The sequence below is a fragment of the Bactrocera dorsalis genome, chromosome 2 (assembly GCF_023373825.1).
Source record: "Bactrocera dorsalis isolate Fly_Bdor chromosome 2, ASM2337382v1, whole genome shotgun sequence".
Taxonomy (NCBI): Eukaryota; Metazoa; Arthropoda; class Insecta; order Diptera; family Tephritidae; genus Bactrocera; species Bactrocera dorsalis.
Window position 1 is genome coordinate 105,148,422 of NC_064304.1, and position 21,989 is coordinate 105,170,410.

Genomic DNA, 21,989 nt, shown 5'->3' on the forward strand with positions numbered 1-21,989 from the left:
TTTGCTAGCTGCAGCTTATCTACAGCTGTAAGCCACTCACACCATTTTTCTATCTTACGCTCTCTCTGTGTACTTGTGCTTTCATGACATGTATTTATTAATTAACTGCTATTAGTCATTTACTTTAATTGCACTTGTCATAAAGTGGAGTGTCTGTGTTGTTTAATTTATTTCGTAGTCGAAGATGTCGTTGAAACCACTTTTATGGCAATAGTTGAATTTTCAAAGTTTTAAATATATTTTAATGCAGAATTTTCTGCTTTTTACTATCCTTTTGTGTTAATACATGCTCATTTACTTTTTCGACTTCTACTTTAATACCAGTTTTTATATTCTCATCTCAGCTGGAGTGCTAAACCTATCGGGCGTTTATGTTTTATGCCATTCACCGCTGACATGCCATGTTTGTTCGGTTGATGTACTCTTGGTGTGTATGTGTGCAAACTATCGACCAACACTTCTGGATGTGCCCCCGTTTCGCTGCTACTTCTCCAATCTCTCTGGCTTTTAGATAGCCTCATCGTTGGAATTATTGTGCTCTAGCTACGGACTTACGTTAGTTGGCTCGTATGCTTTGTTTGTTATTCGTACTCTTAATATTCACCAAAAATTATACATACGTATATACAAATATATATTTAACTACGTTTATGCATATTGCATTCGTTTCCATTACGCTCTCTTTATATATTTTCATTGCCAGATAGTTGGTTGTCGCTCGCTGGTTTGCTTGCTCAATTGGCTGCGTTTGTATCTCCCATTCGATGTATCTCGCCTTTAGTACAATTTCAATCGTTTGCCGTGTAAGTCGCATTGCTGCAAAGTAGACGGTGTTGTTCGCGAAGGCGTGTTAACAAATTTAAAAATTAAGAAAAAGAAAATTTAATAAATTGTGTACGCCTTATGAAAGCAGCGAGCGGCCGCGTTTACTGCAATCTAACGACCAGCAACAATATCAAAAAAATTTAATTGAATAAAGTGTGCGTGTTGTACAACAAATTGAGTTGTGGCAATTATTTTCTTATTTCATATGTATCTGTGTATATATTTATATGGTATATATATATATATATATATATATGTATTTGTAGCTATGCTATAGTGTTTTTTATTGTGTTGTGTTTACAAGAAAAATTTCTCAGATATTTTGATCGTTTTGTTGTTGGGATTGCACTTTTTCGACAACTGCCAAATTCTAGCTAAAAATACCAACATTTTGTCGTCATAAGTGTTGTTGTTGTTGGCATTCACAAACCTTATTTAAATGTGGAATTTGTGTTTTTTTTATTTCTTGGCAATAAATGCAGAATTAAAGTGTTGTGTTTGAAACCAATTAAGTAATTTAAATCGAAAATATAAAACTGTTTGAAATGAGACGAAACCGAACTGGAGTTAAAACCAAAATTGTGTTAATAGAGAGTACGAATAATTGCTAATGAAAATAAAATGATTTTTTAACAGAGCGAACATAAAATGGCGGAGATATGAAAGGAATATACATATATTATACTACTCGTATGCTGTTTTTAACTTACTTTTCCTACTTATTTCAACGCAAATCACCCAAAATAATATGAGTAACAGTTTTTAAATAATTGAAAGTTCATATGTGTGAATATTTTTGATAAGCGAATTTTTTTGATAAGCAAAATTGTGTTGTGCTTACAAATGAAATGTTGAAATTATTGTGTACTCGTATATTAAGAAAGTAAAGAAATAGTAATAACCACTCACATTCTGTAAAAAATAGCAGGTTGTGACAAATATTGGAAAAAGTTTCTTCAAAAGTGCATTAAATAAAGAAATAACATATGTATATGTATTTGATACCAACAGCGGACGTTAAATAAGTAAACCATACATTTTTTTGGATTAAAAGTCGCCGCCCCTTGCCAGCACAGGCAAAGCAAACGAGTGCATTGTTGCCATGAAAATTCTTCACTGACAAAAACCATTTCCTTTTAAACCAGTTTTCGTAGCCAACTAGTTATACACTAATAAATATAAAACTTGAAATAATATAAACAAACAACCCGCTTTGTTCAGTAAAAAGTTCACCACAAAGTATACCTACTGGCTCTGTAGCAGTCATTAGCGAAGTGTAGTGCTATTGCAATGAAACTTAGCAGTGCTACATATGCACATATTAGTCACTGTTGTTTACAAAAAGTATTTTGTTTTTTTACAATTGATTAAAATTCACCACATGTGCTTGCATTAAATTAATTGTAAAAACATTTTTCCATTGAAAAATTTTAACATTTATAAGTCGCACTTAACTGCGCACACTATGGAATAGGGATATGTATGCATGTAAGCTTTTTTACATATACTTAAATATAAATACTTTTGCTATTTATAACATATTTAAATTTCTTATACACAACGTCACAAATCCATAAATTGTGCCATAAATAAACACAACCTATAGAATCGTGCACACCGGCGCGTATGTTGGTGCTGTTTCCTTTCAAAGTCTTTCACCTGGAAAATAATTCATTGGTAGCTTTTTTTGATTGCCGTTTTCATTATACTAAGGTATGCGCAATGCACATATATTTGTTCGCTGCGTACCCCGCTTTTATGTATTTCCAACACCTTTTTTTAGTATTTATTATACAGTTGCTTTTTGAGCACTTATTTATTAATAAGCTCTTTTTCCTATTGCGACTTCAACCTTTTTTATTTTACTTCATAACTGCCATTTATTTTTTTTTATAGTTTTTTGTGTTGTCATCTACACAAACAATATTGTTTGAACATCCAACTAAAACGACGACCTTTTCAGCTTGTCTGCTCAGCTGGTTTATTACTAACATACGCAGTATATACTGGCTCTCAATTTTTCTACTTCGTATCCGCTCCCGCTCTTTTTCACTTAACTTTTGTGTCACTGCATTTCTATGAGAGTTTTTACTGTATATTTGTATGCTTGTATTTCGTTGCAGCAATTTTTAGTTACACGTTTCTCTGTGACGTCTGCATAATAATTATTCACTTCTATGAAAAAACTAAATATTTCCAATTTTTTGTATGCCCTCTTGCTGCACCAGCCTTGTGTATTCGTTCACAAATATGCATTTTTTTGCCGGTTGTTTGCTGACCAACTCGTCGCCGGTTACTCGTTCGTATTTTTAATAGTTTGTTTGCTTTTTGGGGCCATTTGTATTTTTGTTAAAATAAATTATTTTTTTGTTAAAATAAATTAATTTTTTGCTTGTTTTATTTTTAAATAATTCAACTTCCCTGCTACACTTGCTAAAAACCTGTTTGATGTGAGTTTTCTTTTAACTCTATTTGACCATTAACTAGTTCTGCTGCTATAATCGCAGCTAATTTTTCTTGCAGCAGTATGAGAAAGTAACAATTGTTTACATACATATACATATGTACATATATTTTCATGCTTGTATGTCAATATATATATGTTTTATAATTTTCTTGTGTATCTTTGCAATTGTTATAAAAACTCGTTATACATATTAAATTCCTGTATGAAAAAAGTTCAACGACACGTAAATAGCTTACTGCTGTCACTGTGAACTTTTGCTGACATATTTAAGTTGCCATTTCGTTTCAATGTTGTCATAAATTTTATATGATGTTTTTTAAATATTAATATCTATAATAATATGTAAATAAAAGCCATGTCGAGCAAACAAGTTTGATTAACCAAAAAAAAATCTTTTTTCTAAGTTCTCAACCTGAAATTAATTTAATTTTCACAATAAATTTGTTAATATCATAATTTTTTAAATTAAATTTATAAATAAAAAAATTAAATTAAATTCAAATATAAAATATAAAATAATTAATGTTTAATTAATAGTAAATACTTTCATACAAATTGTAGTGATCTCCCTAACCTATCTCTTTTAAGTTGGTCGACTTATTATTATGTTAATAAAACATCGCCATTGTGTTAGTTTGCACTGGAAGTAATACAAATGACACGCCCAAAAACGTATATGTATGCATTATTTTAAATTTTTTTTTATTAAAATTAATGCGCAGCGAAAATTGAGAAGCATATCGCATTTCACATTGGTACACTGCTATAATTACTCGTAAATTTCTCCGTTTTTTCGCATTTAATTTACAAAGACGCTTTCTTTTCAGCCGCATAATTGCGTAGCGCGTTTATTTGTTGAAAAGTCGTGAATTCTCAACCGACTACAAGCATTTAACCTAAAAAAAAAATACGGAAACAGGTTCTTAATTTGATCAGATTTCTAATGCATTTTCTCCTTACTCTTTCCATTTCCTTTAAATAAAGTAAGAGCGCATTGATTTGCACTGTTGCCTTTGTTTTTCTATTATATTACTGTTTTGGCAATTTACTCGTCAAATTAGTTGATTTAAATTCTGTTTTTAGGCGTTCGTTTTAACTTCCCCGTTTCAAGTATAACACAATAGCAAAGTTATTTTTAACTTTTCACACATTTATCGCCATATTTGCAAGGATACAAAAACACTTTCATTTAATACGAAATGTTTTAAAATTCCGCAAACAATGTATTCGCCTTACATGGCAACTCGTCAACTAGCTGCAACAGCTGTATTTATTTCCTTTGAATGGTGACTTACTTTGGACGCATTTTAATTAAAAGTTAAATCAAATAAATACCGACTTAAAATATATTGTATATACATAAGTATTAATACACAAGAAAGTCTTAATTGCTGTCTGACTTTTGCGTGGGGTCGCTGTGTTAATTTCACATAATTACACGCTATCAAAATAGAAAAAAAATGCATACATTTTTTATTATTATTATATTTAATTTTTAGTTACCTTTGTTTTGTTGTAAAATTATGTTAAAGCAACAAGTAACTGTAAATGAAAATAAGCAAGCACTACTTTTGTTGTTATGTTTGTTTGTTTTTTTTTTGTTAACAAAAGTTACAGACAAAACTAATTGGCCGTTGGCGTTACTGGGGGCGATTTCTTTGCTTTCTTTCCCAGCGCAGCATTTCAATAAAACATTTTACAATGTTTTTCTGCTGCTTCCATTTATTTACGTGTGCATATAATGTTATCTGACTGGCATGGTGTGGCGCTTCAGCGTTGCTTTGAAACTCAAAACATTTTTCTTTTATTATTTCTCCTTGCAACTGTGCACATTTCATAATATTTGTTCGAATCAGCTTATATTTAATTATTTACTGTCTTTAATATTTGCTATTGGTTCAACAGTGGTTTGCTATTCATCATACTTTTGTGGACCGGAAAATGATAATTGTAAAAATGTGCGTGAAAACGAAAGAAAGCAAAGTGAAGCGAAGACATTTCTAAGGGAAAGCAAACTTTAATGAAAAAATTAAGAATTTTTAACAAGTGTGAGGCTCTCATACATAAGTGCAAAAAAATAAAAATAAACGCAAATGTATATCATTAAATGGGGAAATACAGAAGTTATACAAATGAGTCAGCGTTACTAAATTTATTCGTTGTAGAGATAAGTAAATAAAATTATTAAAAAGGAATATTATTATAGTTGGAACTTGACAGTGGTTAACATTAAAGACATATCTATGTATATGTACATATGTACGTATACATATAATATATAAAATAGAACTAAAAAATTAAGAAAAATGATTAAAAAGAAATGAAAATAAATTAAAAAAGAAATAAATACAAATAAAAAAACTAATTAAATTAAATTATTTTGTTTTTATTCAATTATTATTTTTATTTAACTTTTTTTATTTAGTGTTTTTATTTTTTTACTTCTTTTTATTTTTTAAATAAATACGGGAAAAATGATAAATACATATGTATTTATGAAGAGATAAATTAATAACAGTATTGAAAATAAATAATATTATAATATAGTTGGAACTTGACAGTTGTCACTAAAAAATATATAAGAAAATAATAAAAAAAAATTAAAAAAGAAAATAAAAACAATAAAAAATTAAAATAAAAAAAACTAAAATAAAATTAAAATAGAATTAAAAAAAATTAAATTAAACAACTTTTAAAAATACAAAAAGAAATAAAAATAAATTTAAAAAATAAGTAAAAATAAATAAAAGAATAAAAATTTAAAAAATAAGTAGAAATTAAAAAAATAAATAAATAAATAATAAACAAAAAAATTAAAAACTAAAAACTAAATTAAATTATTTTTTTTTAATTTGTTAATTTTTTTATATTCAGTTTTTTAAACTTTCTGCAAGCAATACAAAAAAGTTTATGTCACCACTTGCTCCTGTCTATCAAAGCCTTCATTACTTATAAAAAATTATCTTAAAAGTTTACTTAAAATATAAATAAATGACAGCAAATTATTTTAATACTTCAAACGGCATATCTAAGAAAACAATGAGACTAAAATGGCAATGCTGATTGACATCGATGACTATTGCGATAATATAGCGGTTACGTCAATCGCTAATAACGTTAATCGTTGATTTTGACATTTTTCGTACTTTCGCTAATAAACAAGCAAACAACTTCATAAAATTAAGTCCACAAACGCAAACCTAATATAATGTGTAAAAAAAAGAGTAAATTAGAACATGGAAATATAGTGCATGCTAAAATAAGCTCCTAACAGCGAGTGTTAAAAAATTAGTTTAATATATTTAATTATTCTCAGTGGTGTTTGTAGTGTAAAACAGAAAATAACATAAAAATACAATTATTTTTATAAGTGCCAGCTATTTTGCATGCTCATTTTATACTCAGTGTTTCAGCATTTAGTGAAAATCTCATGTGGTCAATGGTTTTTATAATTCCCATTTTTTCATCTGCCTCAATACAATTGCAGGATTAAAAGCTAAGGACGCGGTTTTATTGGAAAGCGCTTGTTTCAGTTGAGTACGTATACAAAAAATATACAAATATTATTTCTATATAAATTTATATATTTTATATATCATTTATTTATAGTATAAATTATAAAATTTTTTTTAGTTAAATTTTTTTAAAATATTTTTTTTATATTTTTTTTATTCTTTTTAATTTTTTTTTTTTTAATATTAAAAATTTTTCTGTCACTAAACAAGTATTGCATGTCTTTGGACACAAATTTTACAATACAAGTTTCATTACAGAGTTTAAAAATTTTATTTTAAAATTTTTAAAAATTATATTTTCGGTTTTTTTTTAAGTTTACAGCGTAGGGCTTTTTTTTGTAGAAATATCAGCTTTTTTTAATTCTATAGCATAAATTTGAAAATGAAAATCCACAGAAAGAATGTAGCAAGCCTTTATCAATAAACTTTACTATCTGATAAAATGTAAAATTGCGGTAATATAATAAGGTAAGAGCCGACCACCCTAATATTTAACAGAAATTTTGCCTTTTTATATCACTCTATAATCAATTTAAAATGGAAATTTTCTTCAAATTAAATGTGACAAATCGCTTGAATGCATATACACACACATATGTATATCCATACCAAAACACAACTGTGTAAGTTACAGAGGAAATAATTGATTGCTTATCGCAATATTTTCTGTTATTTCTTAAACCGTTTACGCAGCGAATTTTGTATAGTGGCGGATGGAAATTTTTGTCTGCTCTCAAATTTTATTAACTCGCATCAAAAACTTTATTTTTGATGGTTCTTGAAAATTTATTTAACATAAACTACAGTGTATACGTTTTGATCATTCAACAAAAAAAAATATAATAAAATACAAAAATAAAAAAAATCAAAGAAAACTAAAAGTTTCCGTTATTTTGCTTACTCATACCCAAATCGCGCCGTTAACAGTTATTCTCTTCACTTAACACACTTATAACCGTCCTCCTCACTTGTCGGCTGCTGTGGTGTCAAATCTAATTACTGTATTTACTCTATATAATGGTATAGGTGTGCTTGTGCCACCTTAAACCACTTATCTTCAATTTGCTAGTTTTCAATTTCCCTTGCTAATTTCATAAATTTCACTTTAACACTTATTCGCTGTTCACTAACCGCGCTGCAACGCTCTCTGACAAGTTTGCAATTATTGCAATTCAATTTGTTGCCAGCCACACTTTCTTCGCGCCACTGCCAAGTGCATTGCCGCATTGATATGGCAACAAAAAGAGTTTGTATGCGGAGATAGAAGGTGATGGCGATAAATTAAAATTAAATCGAATTAGATGCCTTAAAGTAAAGAAAAAATAGAAAAAAATAAAATAAAATGAATGTAAAGAAATCAAATCAGCGGTATGCCAATTGAAAAAAAAAACTGTCAAAGTAAAGAAAAGATAAAGACAATCTATTGATGTGCGTTTCCGTAAACATTTTACATACAATTTCCGGAAAATATATTTAGAACTGATAAAATCGTATGTATACTTTTTCGAATTATTTCGAGACGTTAATTCTAGTTTTTAAGGGGTTACGTACAGGGGTTTCCTCCGGTAAAAACAGCCTTTAAAAATTTTTTTTCTCATATAAAAATGAAATATTTTATTAGAAATATTTCTTGTTACAAACATACACTATTAACAAAGAAATCCTGAAATTTTTGGAAAAAATATTTCGAATTTTTGAAAAAAAATTATTTTAAAATCGCGACGCCATTTCCGGTGACTCCTCAGAAAAAAATACGCTCACGTTGCCAGGATAACTCCTTACAGGATCATCTAAAGTTGAAAAATGCGTTTTTTAGTTAAAACCTCAACTTAGAACTTGGACCAAGAAAAAAACTGAAAAATTGGATTTTTGGCAGACATTTAAAAAAAAAATTAAAATTTCACGACATTTTATTTCAAATAGTTGTAATCGAAAGAATTGTATCTCAAAACCCTGTGCAAAATTTCATGAAGATCGGTTCAGTACTTCTCGAAGACAATCTTCAAAGACTCTCTACTGCCGCCACACTTTCTTCAGGGTTTAATGAGTCAATAAATACATTTTATATTTCAATTTTCCCTACCACGTTAACTGCCTACATTGTTTTTCCAGTTAGAGATTTCAGACATTGTGTTGGTACCTGAGGGTAGCGTCAACAAATCTAGCAACCCTGTAGGAAATTTTTCGATATATGATAAAAATGTCAACGCTGCTTACTATTTGAACTATTTTTTTTAATAGGAAATGGTACATATTTATTGTATATAGTATATAAGTACATTATGACAAAGAAGTACTGGGAAGTTTTAAATAAAACGCAAAAAATTTCATTATTCATCTTTTTTTTTTGCCACCTACATAGTAATCCCAAACGGATGTAATACACTTACATATGTAAACGATTTTGCCTCGAAACACTTTTTGTAAGCAGTTTTTGGGCTGGCCTTCATTCAGCTGCTTCAGCGAATTCCACGGAGTGGCAATTTCAGTTTTGAGAACAAGAAAAAATCACACGGAGCCATGTATATATGCGAAAGTATGATTTTACAAATCTCATAACAATATTAATAATACGTTTTTAAAAAGAATTAGCTTAAATAAGATTTAAATTTATTTTTATTTAATTATTTGTGCACACGCCTCAAAGCAGGCGACCTAAATTAGTTGTGGTATCGCGTTGATAGCAAAATTAATCAATTTCCCTGCAGGGACTAGCTGTGCACTATCAATTTATATAAAGTGTAATCAGTTTGGTAGGCTTGAGGCGCGGCAAAAATAGCAATACAACAACAAAAAAACGGAAAACAATGTCACTGATAAGCGTTTGCCTCGACTACAATTTAAAATCGATGTACATGTTTTTATATACTTACATACTTATGTACATATGTATATATGTATATGTATAGGGTGAGTACACTATGTATATGTATAGAGTAATCAAGTCTAGTCTACATAGTTAACAATTGACTCGTGTACATATACACGTCGTTGCGCGTCTAGATAAGCGTCAATGAGTTGGGAGATGTTTATCTGTGACCTCAAGTGTTACGAGTGCGCGTCACACAAAAAACTGATAGAGTTGCAGGCATATACATGTATATATACATGTATAATATGTTTGCATGTAAGCATATATGTATGTATGTGCGTTCTTATTACTTGTATACATATGTAAATTATATGCCCACTTTGAAGTGTCGCTTCAAATATGCATATCGTCTCCTAAAATGCAAAACAGCATATCATCGAAAAATATCGAAAAACGCTTTCAGGTATAATAACCAATACATAACCATTTTATAGCCAAAACTCCAGTTTTGTTTCAATATGAGTGTATGATAAGCAAAATATAACCAATGTATAACCAACATATAACCCATATATATGCAATAAATAACCCATATGTAACCGATTTATAACTAAAACTCAATTTTCGTTACAATTTGATTTATTTCTATTCCATCGCTTTTCCTTCGCCTGTAAACTTATGAAAAGTGATGTTACGTTATTTTGCATTTTAGGTTACGATATATACAAGCGAATGCGTCCATTATGTACATATGTAAACGTTAATATATTTATATACATATGCATATGTATACCTGCAGTCCAAAAACGACGGTAGCAGCTCAATGAAAGGCACGTACTCTCCACAACCATCGATTACATGCGTGTTTCGTTGCTTTCCTTTTTGTAGCCACTTTTTTCTTACATTTGTATTTATTTTTATGCTCGAAGCTCGAAAATTTTTCCTTGCTATTTAAGTAGCAGCAACTCAATACACGTCGCATAGTCACACTACTCGGTGCAAGTCAGCGTTGTTTGGTCGCATACATTATTGCATGCTTGGCTAAGCAGATGAGCAATATAATAGGCGTTTATGCATATCTACAAACATACGCGCACATCGATAAACACACACACACATACTTATTTGTATATGTACATTTGTATGCAACGTCAGCGTGTGCACATTTCAGTGTTTGCTGCCACTGTTCCGTTGCTATCTGCCTGTCTGTCTATTGCTTGTCGGCAATGTCCTCCGCCCCTCAGCCGCTCACCTTGTCGCTCAGCGCTCTAACTGAGCAAAAAAAAAGTATATAAAAAAAATGTATGAAGGAACGTCGTTGAAAGCGCACACTTTTCAGTTTCAGTTGTTGCGTTGCGTGGCGTTACTGCAACGTTCCACTAGACATTGCTGACGTTGTGCACCATGGCGTATGATTGACCTTTGCATAGAGTAGTGCCGTGCTTATCATTGAGTGTTTCCTCTGTTCGCTGTGCCGGGACGGCGTATTTCGTCGCTCGCTCATTCTGTCTCACTGACTCGCTGACTGAGTAACTGACTGACTTGGCGGCTTTGCAACGTTGAAAGCAACAAATAAAACAACTATATGTGTGTATATATGGTACATATGCATGTATGTACATATGTTAAGGTAGTTGATGAGTTTAGCGTGGCATAAATGCAACAATGTGCTTTGAGCGCCTTTGTGTATTGGAGTCATTCATATGTGCATATGTGCATGCCATGCGCGCGTTCACTTGTGTATAATGTATATATTTGTTTATGTATATACATACATATGTATTCTCAATATAGGCTCAGTCGGGCCATGACTTTAATTAGTGTACTGAATATCTGTTGCAACATTTTTAAGCGCTTTGCTTGGCTTGTGTTATTTCATAGAACTTTTTTGTCAAGCGGTACATCAATATTGGAAAAAAATAAAAACAGCATAAGTTCTGTCTATAATCTCTTAATTTTTTGAATATTAAATTCCTAAGATTTTGATATTGTTTTTTTTTTTTTGAAAATTAAATTTTATTTGAAATATTCCTATATTATTAGATTATATATATTTTAATTGTTAATAAATTTTAGCGCAATAAGAACACACAATTTAGTAACACCAACAAGGAAACGACGGAGACCTTGTAAGATTTCTACATAAATTATTAACGCGACTAGGCCTTCAGTTTTTGAGATATCGATCTGACCTTTTCTCTGCAAGAAGCTGTTCATTTGTCGGAACCACCATACAAACTGAACGCGCAAAATCAAATCCTTGTATGGAAATTTATTTTATTTTACGAGATATCTTCACGAAATTTGGCAAAGATTATTCTCAAAGGCAACGCTATAATATTTGAACAAATTGTTTAAATCGGACCACTATAGCATATAGCTGCCATACAAACTGAAGGATCAAAATAAAGTTTTTGTATGAAAACTTTTTTTAAATAATGATATTTTAGCGTCGGTGCAACCGAAGTTAAATTTTTTTGTTAACAAATTATTTATATGTGTAGACGTATTCCCTGAAATTATAATGTAACAATCTCCTTCATTAATCGAAAATTTATTCAAAGCATTGTCAGCGGGAACTAAAAAAAACTTCGAAACTGTCTCTATGCTTTTTTACTTTACTCTAATTTTCATATATGATATATTCCTCGAAACCTGCGCTTTTATGGGCAACAAAAAATGCATTTCTGAAATTCAATTTACATTTATTTCACTGTTCACTAACATATAACACGACTTGAAATGCATTTCGTTTGTTAAATATATGCTTACACTCTTCTTCTGCTGCCTTTTCGCGGTTCGCGGTTCGCCGCAAGCATTTTCATTTTCCGTCTATATGATTTGCTAGCGTGTAGACTCCTCCATTTCGTATAATTTTCACTCAAATGCATACTCACTTCCGCTCACACTCATACGTATGTACATATGTATGTTTGTATATGATTTTATGTAGTTTATGCACATACACATTCGCGTGGCGGTGCAAAATGGCGCTGCATTTAAGTGTAACTGTTGTCTGGCTGTATGCACTTCCTTCCTGCGCTGCCTTTCTGCAATTTTCTGACATTGAAGTACCAATTCAACAAGAAAATTTCTTGTATCCTTCAGCGTTCTTATTATTCTTAGTGTGTGTTTTTGCCCTTCCCATAGCTTGTCGTTGCGGTTTTCAGTCGTCTCGCAGCCTACAGCTCTACACGCTCTCTGCAGCGCTTTACCTTTTCTTGCCCTTGTCTAAGTCATTATCTGCTCTTCAATAGCGATTCATATATATACATATACACATATATGAGCGGTTGCCCTTGCCTTTCATTCACTATCTTTGTAGGAGCCTCGCTCCACCCACCGGCTCGCCGTTCACCCCACACTACTACACTCATTCGCAAACGCTTCCTCATTTATTATGCGGTTTCGCTTGTAATTTGGTAGTAAAGCGGTTGGTCGGATGCTTCGGGGGCGCCACTCATTAATGCAAGCACTCATAGGCACTTGTTAGCCATGTGCCATACACATTGTCCTGGTGAGGCCGCCCACTGCCTCCTTGTGACCTTCGTGCGCTTTTCAGTCGCCGTCACTCAGTCAGTCAACGCCTCATCAGTTGCCGTAATTTTTGTCCGCTTCTGTCATAGTCTGTTGTCATCTTTTTATATATACATATATGTGTTTATATATTTTTTAACTTTTTTTCGCTATGGCAACCATGCGTTGCCCCGCATCTCAATGTGAAGGTTGCCCAACCACTCAAATGCTACCTTGCCACATTGTATTGACAACATTGAAGGCTGGTCGAAATTTGGCCGAGTCGTAAAAAATTAATATTGCCAACTGTTGGCGCCTTAACAATCATCCAGCCCTGTATTTGTATCCATATTATGACTTGTTTGCTGTGGTTGGGTGTGGTTTTTAGTTGTTTTTCTATTTGCTCTTGCCGCATAAAATCGATTCACGCGCCTACACTTGGTTCATTCAGCTATTGGCGCCTTTTTATTATCATATTGCCTGCATTCGTTGTCGGTTGGCAATTGCCACGAGCGCTCACTGCTTAATATGACAGGTGTTGAAGCATTCATTCGATGAGATGGCGTCTTATTGCGTGGCATATTTACAAATTCATAGACTAATTTACAGCCAGAACCGTCGTGTTGATGCCAACAGTGTGTAAATAGTGGAATTGGCTTATGTAGCGGATGAGTGGAGCGTTGTAGTGAAGACCATGAAAAATATTGATGTAAAAATTATATAGTTTCATGATTTAAATATTATATTATTTTGAAATATTTTTGTCTTACGGAAACATCACTTTCTTTTTCTTCAAATGCGATATTTCGACGATTTCGTCCTTCAAACGGTCCAATAGCGTTATGTAGTAGTCGCTGTTGATAGTCCTTCCTTTTTCAAGGTAGTCAATAAAAATTATTCCATACGCATCCCAAAATGCAGACGCCATAACCTTGTCAGGTGATTCGTTTGGAGCGGGTTCATCAGGTGAGGTCCACTCGGGTGTCTGTCGATTGGACTTCGGCGTGAAATAATGGAGCCATGTTTCATTCGTTGTTACATATCGCCGCAAAAACTCGGGTTTATTGCGCTTGAATTCTGGACTGTATTGAGAGTGTTGGGCATAATGCTGCTAATGGTCAGTAGACCTACCCGCTTTTAAGATGGCAACGTAATTCGCTTATGCCACTATCTTAGGGGTTTTGCCGTCCAAGTTAGTTGATTAATCACCGTTAATGTCCATAAAAGCGCAGATAGCATTCCACCTTGCGGAGACTGCAGATGTTATTCTAGCGTCGTTCCAATCTGCTCCTGTCCTTCTAGAGGTCAATAGGCTTCTGATCCAGCATTGTATAGCAGGATCAACACCTATTGACTGGACACTATTGAGAATAGATTCCGTAGAAACGCCGAGAAATGTCCAAGAATGCAAGAGCGCATTCCTTATCTTCAAGAGCCCTTTCGATATTAAATACCAGTGTTTGGAGTGCCGTCTCTATCAGTCTTTCGTGTATGCGTGCTGGGCTTTAGTCAAGCTTCTTGGAGGTGTTGCGTTCCTATCGTGCACACCCAAGATTTTCTCGTAACGTTTTCAGTAGGAAGGAAGTTATAGGCCTAAACTCCTCCATAGGTTCGGTTCTTTCTGCCTACCTTCGGTATAAAAGCTACGCTAGTCTCTCCATGAGTGTGGCACATAGCTGAACTTTATGCATCCCCTAAAAATAGCCTTTAGCCACGTCATGAATAGTCAGACCGCATCCTGTAGCATTGCTGGAATGGTTCCGTCCGTACCGTTAGATTTTTATGGATCGAATAAGCGGATTGCCCATTTTTGTTCGGGAGAATTTAGCTGCTTGTCATAAAATATTTGGTTGCTTCCTCAGCCATTTTTGTTTTTTCTCTTTTTCATAATCATTTCTTCTATCTCCACTGACACGCTTTATATGCTGCTCATTCGTGCCAACATAATTTAGTTAAACGCTGCGGCGTCAACAAAACAAACCAACCATCCGGAACGTAAGCGTCCACATTTGGTCAAACCACGTAGTACGCAACCACACATCCACCTACCTACATACATACTCGTACATGCGATACGCTGACATTGCCGCTGAGTTGCTATACAAACTCGCATACGCGACACATGTCCATAAATATGGTTAAATTTAACTGACGGGAAAAAACACAAAAACAACAATATCGATCGTTGGCGGGAAATGTTGGCAGCGAAGCGTTTCCAAAAATAATTTGTTCGACCGACACGCGCCATAATGCTATTTTGCGTCCTCAAAATGCACCTGGCCAATTATCGGTAGCTTAGCGTTTTAAAGCCGTCCCTTCAGTGGGGCGTACAAATACCTATTCGTTCCCGCAGGAATTCAACCATGTGGCCATTACAATTAACTATCATCGGGATTTTATAATTGCATTGGTAATGCTTTAATGAACATAAATACAGTTAGTCAGCTTCATTAGGCACAAATTACAATTTGAATTGGCGCTGCTAGTTCACAACTAGACTAAACGGCGCCGCCAATGTGTGAACTAATTATTTGCGTTATACTATAATTTGCTACACTTTGCAGTTGTTGCTACGAGTTGTTGTATTTTTCTGTGCATAGTCAATGGTTAGTGGTAAAATAAAGCAAACCTTGTTTTGTATAATTCTTTATGCAAAAGAATATCCTCGAGGTTAATAGCGAGATTTATTTCAGTATGTATGGTAGTTATAATTCTTATATCTCAGTCCAATTGCGGTTCTCTTCTTCCTTATTGGCGTAGAAACCGGTTATATTCGACTTAACAACAACGCGCCAGTCGTTGTTGGCTCAAATTGGAGATTCCAAGCGAAGTCAGGTCCTCCTTCACCTGGTCTTTCCAACTGAATGGAGGTCTTCCTCTGCTTCCCAGGGCGGGTACTGCGTCCAATACTTTCACAAGCTGAAGCTGGCTGAAGGCTGGTTTTCATCCATTCGGACTACATTACCTAGCCGCTGTCTTTTAATTCACTGAACTATGTCAATGTCGTCGTATAACTCGTACATCTCATCGTTCAATCGAATGTGATATTCGGGTTTGTCAATGCGCAAAGGACCATAAATCTTCCGCAGAATCTTTCTCTCGAAAACTCGTAACGTCGACTCTTCGAATGTTGTCATCGTCCATGCTTCTTCACCATATAGCGGGATGCGAATAATGAGTGAATTATAGAGTTCGGGTTTTGTTTGTCGAGAGAGGACTTTATTTTTCAAAAGTTATTCTGCATTCGATTTCGAGGCTGATATTGTTGTTGTCGAAGTTATGATTGTCAATTGTTTGATGACAGGAGATATTTCGAAATATTAATCATCGAAAATCGCTTTATTGTTTTCTTCAAAGTGTTCTCCATTAAAATCTGTATACATATCTACTTTCGCATGTGTTTGAAACAATTGTAGAAGCACTTTTATCATTCTGAATGAGGTATCTCCAAAAAATGCTTACTGAACGCATCAACCACCTCTTCAGTTGTCGAAAAACGTGGACCTATTAGTTTCTCTTTATCGTGCGAAAATAAAAAGAGGCCTTTCCTAGCCAAGTCAGGACCTTACGGTGTATGACTCATCAAATCGATGTTCTGAGTGCTCTGAATTCAGTTATTTCAGTCGATATGTGAGAGCTTCTTGCATTCTTGTGAAGAGTGAGACGTCTTCGACGGTTCCTGATTTCTTGAAAGACAACTGGCAAACAAATGGTTATTTATCACTCAGAATTTACCGTTCTGCCTTGTTTTAGTAGTATGATTGCGATATTTCTAGTTTTTCGTAGAAACAGATAACCATTTACTTGAAACTGCTTCGTGTCCGAACAATTTTTTGTTGGATTTGGCCCATTCTGAAACACCCATACAGTCGTGGTCACATTGTCAGCGTTTTCGGAACAATAACTGATTGTGGCTGACCCTGACCTTCACGAAATTCGTCCAGAAGTGATCTACAATCTCGATTTAATTCATCATACAATCGACAAACACTGGTGCTTGATGGAGCTTCATTGCCAAAAATTTAATTAAGTTCATTTATGCACTGCTGCTGAGTTAATCCACGTCGAAAAATGTAAAAACTAATCACGCGGAAGTGTTCGCGATTTAATATAATTTTTTTGCCAAGATGAATATTTTAAGTTACTGTAAACAACACAAAAATTCTGTGATTTAGCGAAGTTTTTTTCAAATAGTTGTAAACGAAAAAAAATCCTTCCTCTAAGTCTTTAGAAATTGTATCTCAAAGATCTGTGTAAAATTTCATGAAGATCGGGTAAGTAGTTCTCGAGAAGTCTTGCCAACCGACTTCAAAAACAAAGTTTCGAGAAAAACGCTTTTAAAGACGACGCACTTAGCCTAGCTAGCCTCGAGCGAATAAGCTCTCAGGGCTGTATCTCTGAAACTATCACTCGGATCAACTTGAAAATTTAGGACAATGTTCTAGAGGTGTTGTAGAATTTAATAAGACAATGAAAAAATCGACGTTTTGATTACGGGTTTCATGTAAAACCCCTTAAGTTTCCCCATTTAATGTTATATTAAATTCTATGTACATAAGTATATAAAATTACTGTTTTCAATTTCGTATATTAATTTTTTTACATACATACAGAGATACAAATCTTGTAAAGAATACTAACTTTTTCTAATTTGACGAAGAATCTTACTACGCTTTAACAGTATCGCACGTCGCATACCAAAATGTTCACAAATATGTTATGTAAATAATTTCGCCTTATGATTTATTCATAAACCTTGACTGACATTAACGTAATAGCTGCCGACTAAACATACATACATACATATGTACATACATGTAGGCCGATATGGTTGCTGTGCGTTTATGGGCATCAGCAATGCACTTCGGTTGCTAGTAGAAAATTTCCATGTATATACCTAAATGTATATACTATATATGTATGTACGTAGGTATGCTATATATTATGTACATATGCCATATATGTATGTATATACATGCACATGTGTGTTAGTAGCTACCACTTGTTATAATAAATATTTACTTACAAATATTAAAACAAATTTTGCAATGTTTACGAATTTGTTGTGTATATTTGCTTAGAAGTGTGTGCACGGTGACGCCCGTATAATTAGTAACACTTAATATGTTGCAAGCTGAAATTAAACGCAATTTAATTAAATTTATTTTAATTTATTTTAATTTAATTATTTATTATTATTTATTTGTTTTAATTTAATTAAATTTATTTTAATTTAATTATAATTTCATTTATAAATTTGTGTGTGCTTTCTCGTATTTTATAAATATTTCTATTGTTGCTAGCGAATGATAACGTTTTTTCTCATTGATAGTATTAGCATCAGTTCAGTTATTGTATCAACATTCGCTGTCGTGCATTTTATTTGTAATTAGAAAACAATCATTGACGCAAATGTAAAACTTATTGCAGTGCAAATAATTAATTACTTTGAAACAGAAAATTACACATATTTACGAACAAGCAATCAGACATACTATGTACAGTCTAAAATTAAACTCAAAAATTTTATAAAAAGCCGCTGAGAATATTTCAAAGTGAAGAGTTGCTGATGAGGTTTTTATAACTTTTTCATTTAAAGGGTAATCCATTAAGAGATTCCCTACTTTTTTTTTAAGAAAAAACACAGAAACTTCAAATTTAATAGAGATCGTTTATTATCATTCGAAAGAACATTCTTTGGCATTTATTTTTTTAAGATTATCTCTTTCAAATGTTGGCCATGCCTATGACTCAGAAAGTCCATCCGTTGAGTGCCATTTTCGATGACTCGTTGCAACATTTCGACTGGTAACTGGCGTATGGTACGAGTGATGTTTTGTTCCAAAGCCTGAATCGAAGCGAGATTGTTCGTATAGACTTTAGACCTTACATATCTCCCAATGATGGCCAATGAAGCTGCCCAAAACGTGAAATTATCTCCTTATCGAAGAGTTCTCTCAATAAAAACATATGTATGTGTATGTACATTGATTGAAACGATGTGTGGAAAGTGTTGCCGTCTAGTTGAAACCAAATGGCGTCAAGATCACGAGCTTTAATTTCTGGTATCAAGCAGTCGGTTATCATGGCGCGATCACGTTCGCTATTGGCGGTTACGTTCTCACCGCCATCATTTTTAAAGATATATGGATCGATGATTCCACCGGCCCACAAACCAGGATCAGAGATTGTAGCTATTTTGAGAAGTTTGATAAGGGCTCTTAAAACTGTTTAGTTTGGAATGACTCGATTTTATATTCGTTCATTCGTTTCGTTCGTACACAATGATTGTATTTTTGAGAATATAGAGCCTCTTTCTTTCTACCAAGTTTGATAAGAGAGGCGCTGGGTTCGCACATCCAGTACAAATACTTTTGATCACCCCTCTCTCTCTTTATCTCTATGAATAACAATTAGAAGCCAGTATAATAATAATTACTAAATCGATCTTCATTATCACAACACACATACAACATTATATACAACAAACATTTATAAATCGCCTCTCAAGGTAACAGTTAAATCACTTGAAACCCCAACTACATAAACAGACTTTGGCTAACACTTATTACTGGTGGTATAAGCCAAGTGCATTGCCGTCAGGACTTCTAGCGCCATTGTGGCAGCAATCAAACGAAATGAAAATCTATAAAATGAAATGTTGCTTCATAGACACTTAAAGGTGAACCAACCAGCAAGCGGACGGTATTTGTGGCAATGATACTCGTAGTTAAACACTCGTAAATACCGGGTGTGGCACGACGATAATTTTATCTGACCACTGACCACTTTGGTTTATAACCCGCAACGCTCCCTAAATAGCAACTTACATGTGTCCATTGCTGGGCTCTTAACTAACCCATGTGCTGCACTACACCAGCGCCAAGGCGGAAAGTGTATTTGCTCACCGTACGTACGACGGTCGTAATAAGTAGCCAGTTGTTATTTACTCAACCCGTGACACATTGATTGCTTAGTGAGTGTGCGGTCAGGTGAGCGGAGTTTCTTTCATACCGCGTTGACTGCAGTCGACATTCTACACGGAACGTATTTCTTGCAATTCTTGCAGTTATTGGCTACTCAACACACACACGCATTTATGGCTTTTTATATACTAATTCTTTGTTTTTTAGTACTTTTATTCTTTAAAATTATGTTTCCCTCAATTTTTTTTACCGCTTATAGGGGTAACTGAACGCTACCAAGGCCGACACATTCTAGCTTTATTTGTTTTTTGATTTTGTTTCGTATAGCTTGTGAAACGTATGAGATCACAGTGACTATTTGGTTGGTCACCCCTTTTTTTTTTGGTAGTTTTCATGTGCAATGGAAGTTGTAAATTTAGTACGAAGTATGTAACTTGGTTACATTTGAGGTAGTGAGCCTTTAAATATACATACATACATATTTTCAAGTATAAAAATATGAACTACATTCTTTTCGGCCACTGTCCATAATACTAGTCCTTGAGTACTTAAAAGATTTCATACGGCATCTGGAAGGAAAGCCTAGGCTAAAAGATTACAAAGCTTCTACTCTTCTACTAAAGTTTTATAGGACTTCCGAGCGGGTTTTACTCACAGAATTATAGCTAGAGACTTGAAGTAGTATTATAATACTACTTTAAACTAGTTTCAGATCCACCAAGAAGAATATCCCACTCTCACTCTATTGATTTCTGCGCTTCGTATATCTACATTAAGAAAAAATTTCATTGTAAGCGTATAGATGTTCCATAAGTTCATATTTTATAGTCTCTTTTTTTCTCTCACGGCGTAAATTCGCTTCGTTGTTTTTTTTTTCTGAGCGGACCATATACATATGCGTTCATGAAATTCTCGCTCAATGCTAAATTAAAAATGAAAAGCTAGAATTATAAAATGCATTGAACCTCACAAAAAATCCTTTCCAGTAGCATTTAACTTTCAGTCAACGTTTAAACTTTCGAAATCCATACACTTAGGGCGTTTTTGCAGCAAAAACCTGGAAAACTAGTCATTATATTTCATAATCTGTTTAAAACGAGGGTGGAGTGATAAGTCAGTGACAGTTTTTAAATTATTTTGACGCGAAAAAAATTATTCCTCATTATATGGCCTCGTTTGAGTTCTGTGTAATTTGACTAAATGTTTCATCTTACTTATCTTTCATAAACAAGAGTTAAGTTAACGATCTCAAGAGAACGATCGCAAAATTTTTTTTCGATTTCGAATAATTTTTGGAACACCATTTTCTAGATATCCACTTTCCGTCGTCCCAAAAGGTAATCTGACCTGACTGCAGCAGATTTGTCTGTATGAAGTTATGTCAAGCAAGAGGTCTATAAAACAAAACCTCAAGAGAACGATCTTAAAAATCATCTCAAGACAACGATCTTCAAAAACAGCATTATTCCTCGTGTTGTGGCGAATTTGTTTGGGTTTTGTCTTAAGGTCATCAAGAAATACAACTAAAACTATAGATCGGTTGCTTAAAACATTGTATGTTTAAAGGAGTTTTTAGTTGAGACTGATTGTTTTAGGAATACATTATAGAATGCCTCATTATTGAACCTGTCTAAATGGAAGTTTAACCTAACCTTCCTTAGAGGTAGGCAAACGTCAACAGAGCTTGTAGACTGATTTCTATAAAACTTGGAATAAAATGGCTTTATATTTACTTTTTTATCTTGGATTTCTACAAATAAAATTGAATCATACGATCTGTATTACTTCGCCGTTTCCTTGTTTACCTCTACATATAGTTCTTCAGCTTTTGAGCTAACCATCTGAAATTTTGTGCACGTTCTTCTCTCCATCAAGATGCTCATTTGTCCGCCGATATCCGATAGCTGTCATACGATCTGATTGATTCA

At 33.4% G+C, this 21,989-nt stretch overlaps 1 protein-coding gene across 9 annotated transcripts in view; it reads left to right on the forward strand.

Moving 5' to 3' along the window:
- The window catches only part of LOC105227104 (casein kinase I), a 112,504-nt gene that overhangs the window by 27,012 nt on the left and 63,503 nt on the right, over nucleotides 1-21,989 (forward strand). The window contains exons 1-2 of one of the 9 annotated variants that reach the window (XM_049448887.1): nucleotides 246-980; nucleotides 6,780-6,829. The exons of 6 other annotated variants lie outside the window; for them this stretch is intronic. The gene's annotated coding sequence lies outside the window, so the exon portion shown is untranslated. Of the gene's footprint in view, nucleotides 1-244; nucleotides 981-6,779; nucleotides 6,830-21,989 lie in introns of those variants that run through there. 2 more of the 9 variants (XM_049448888.1, XM_049448889.1) reach the window with 2 other exon arrangements.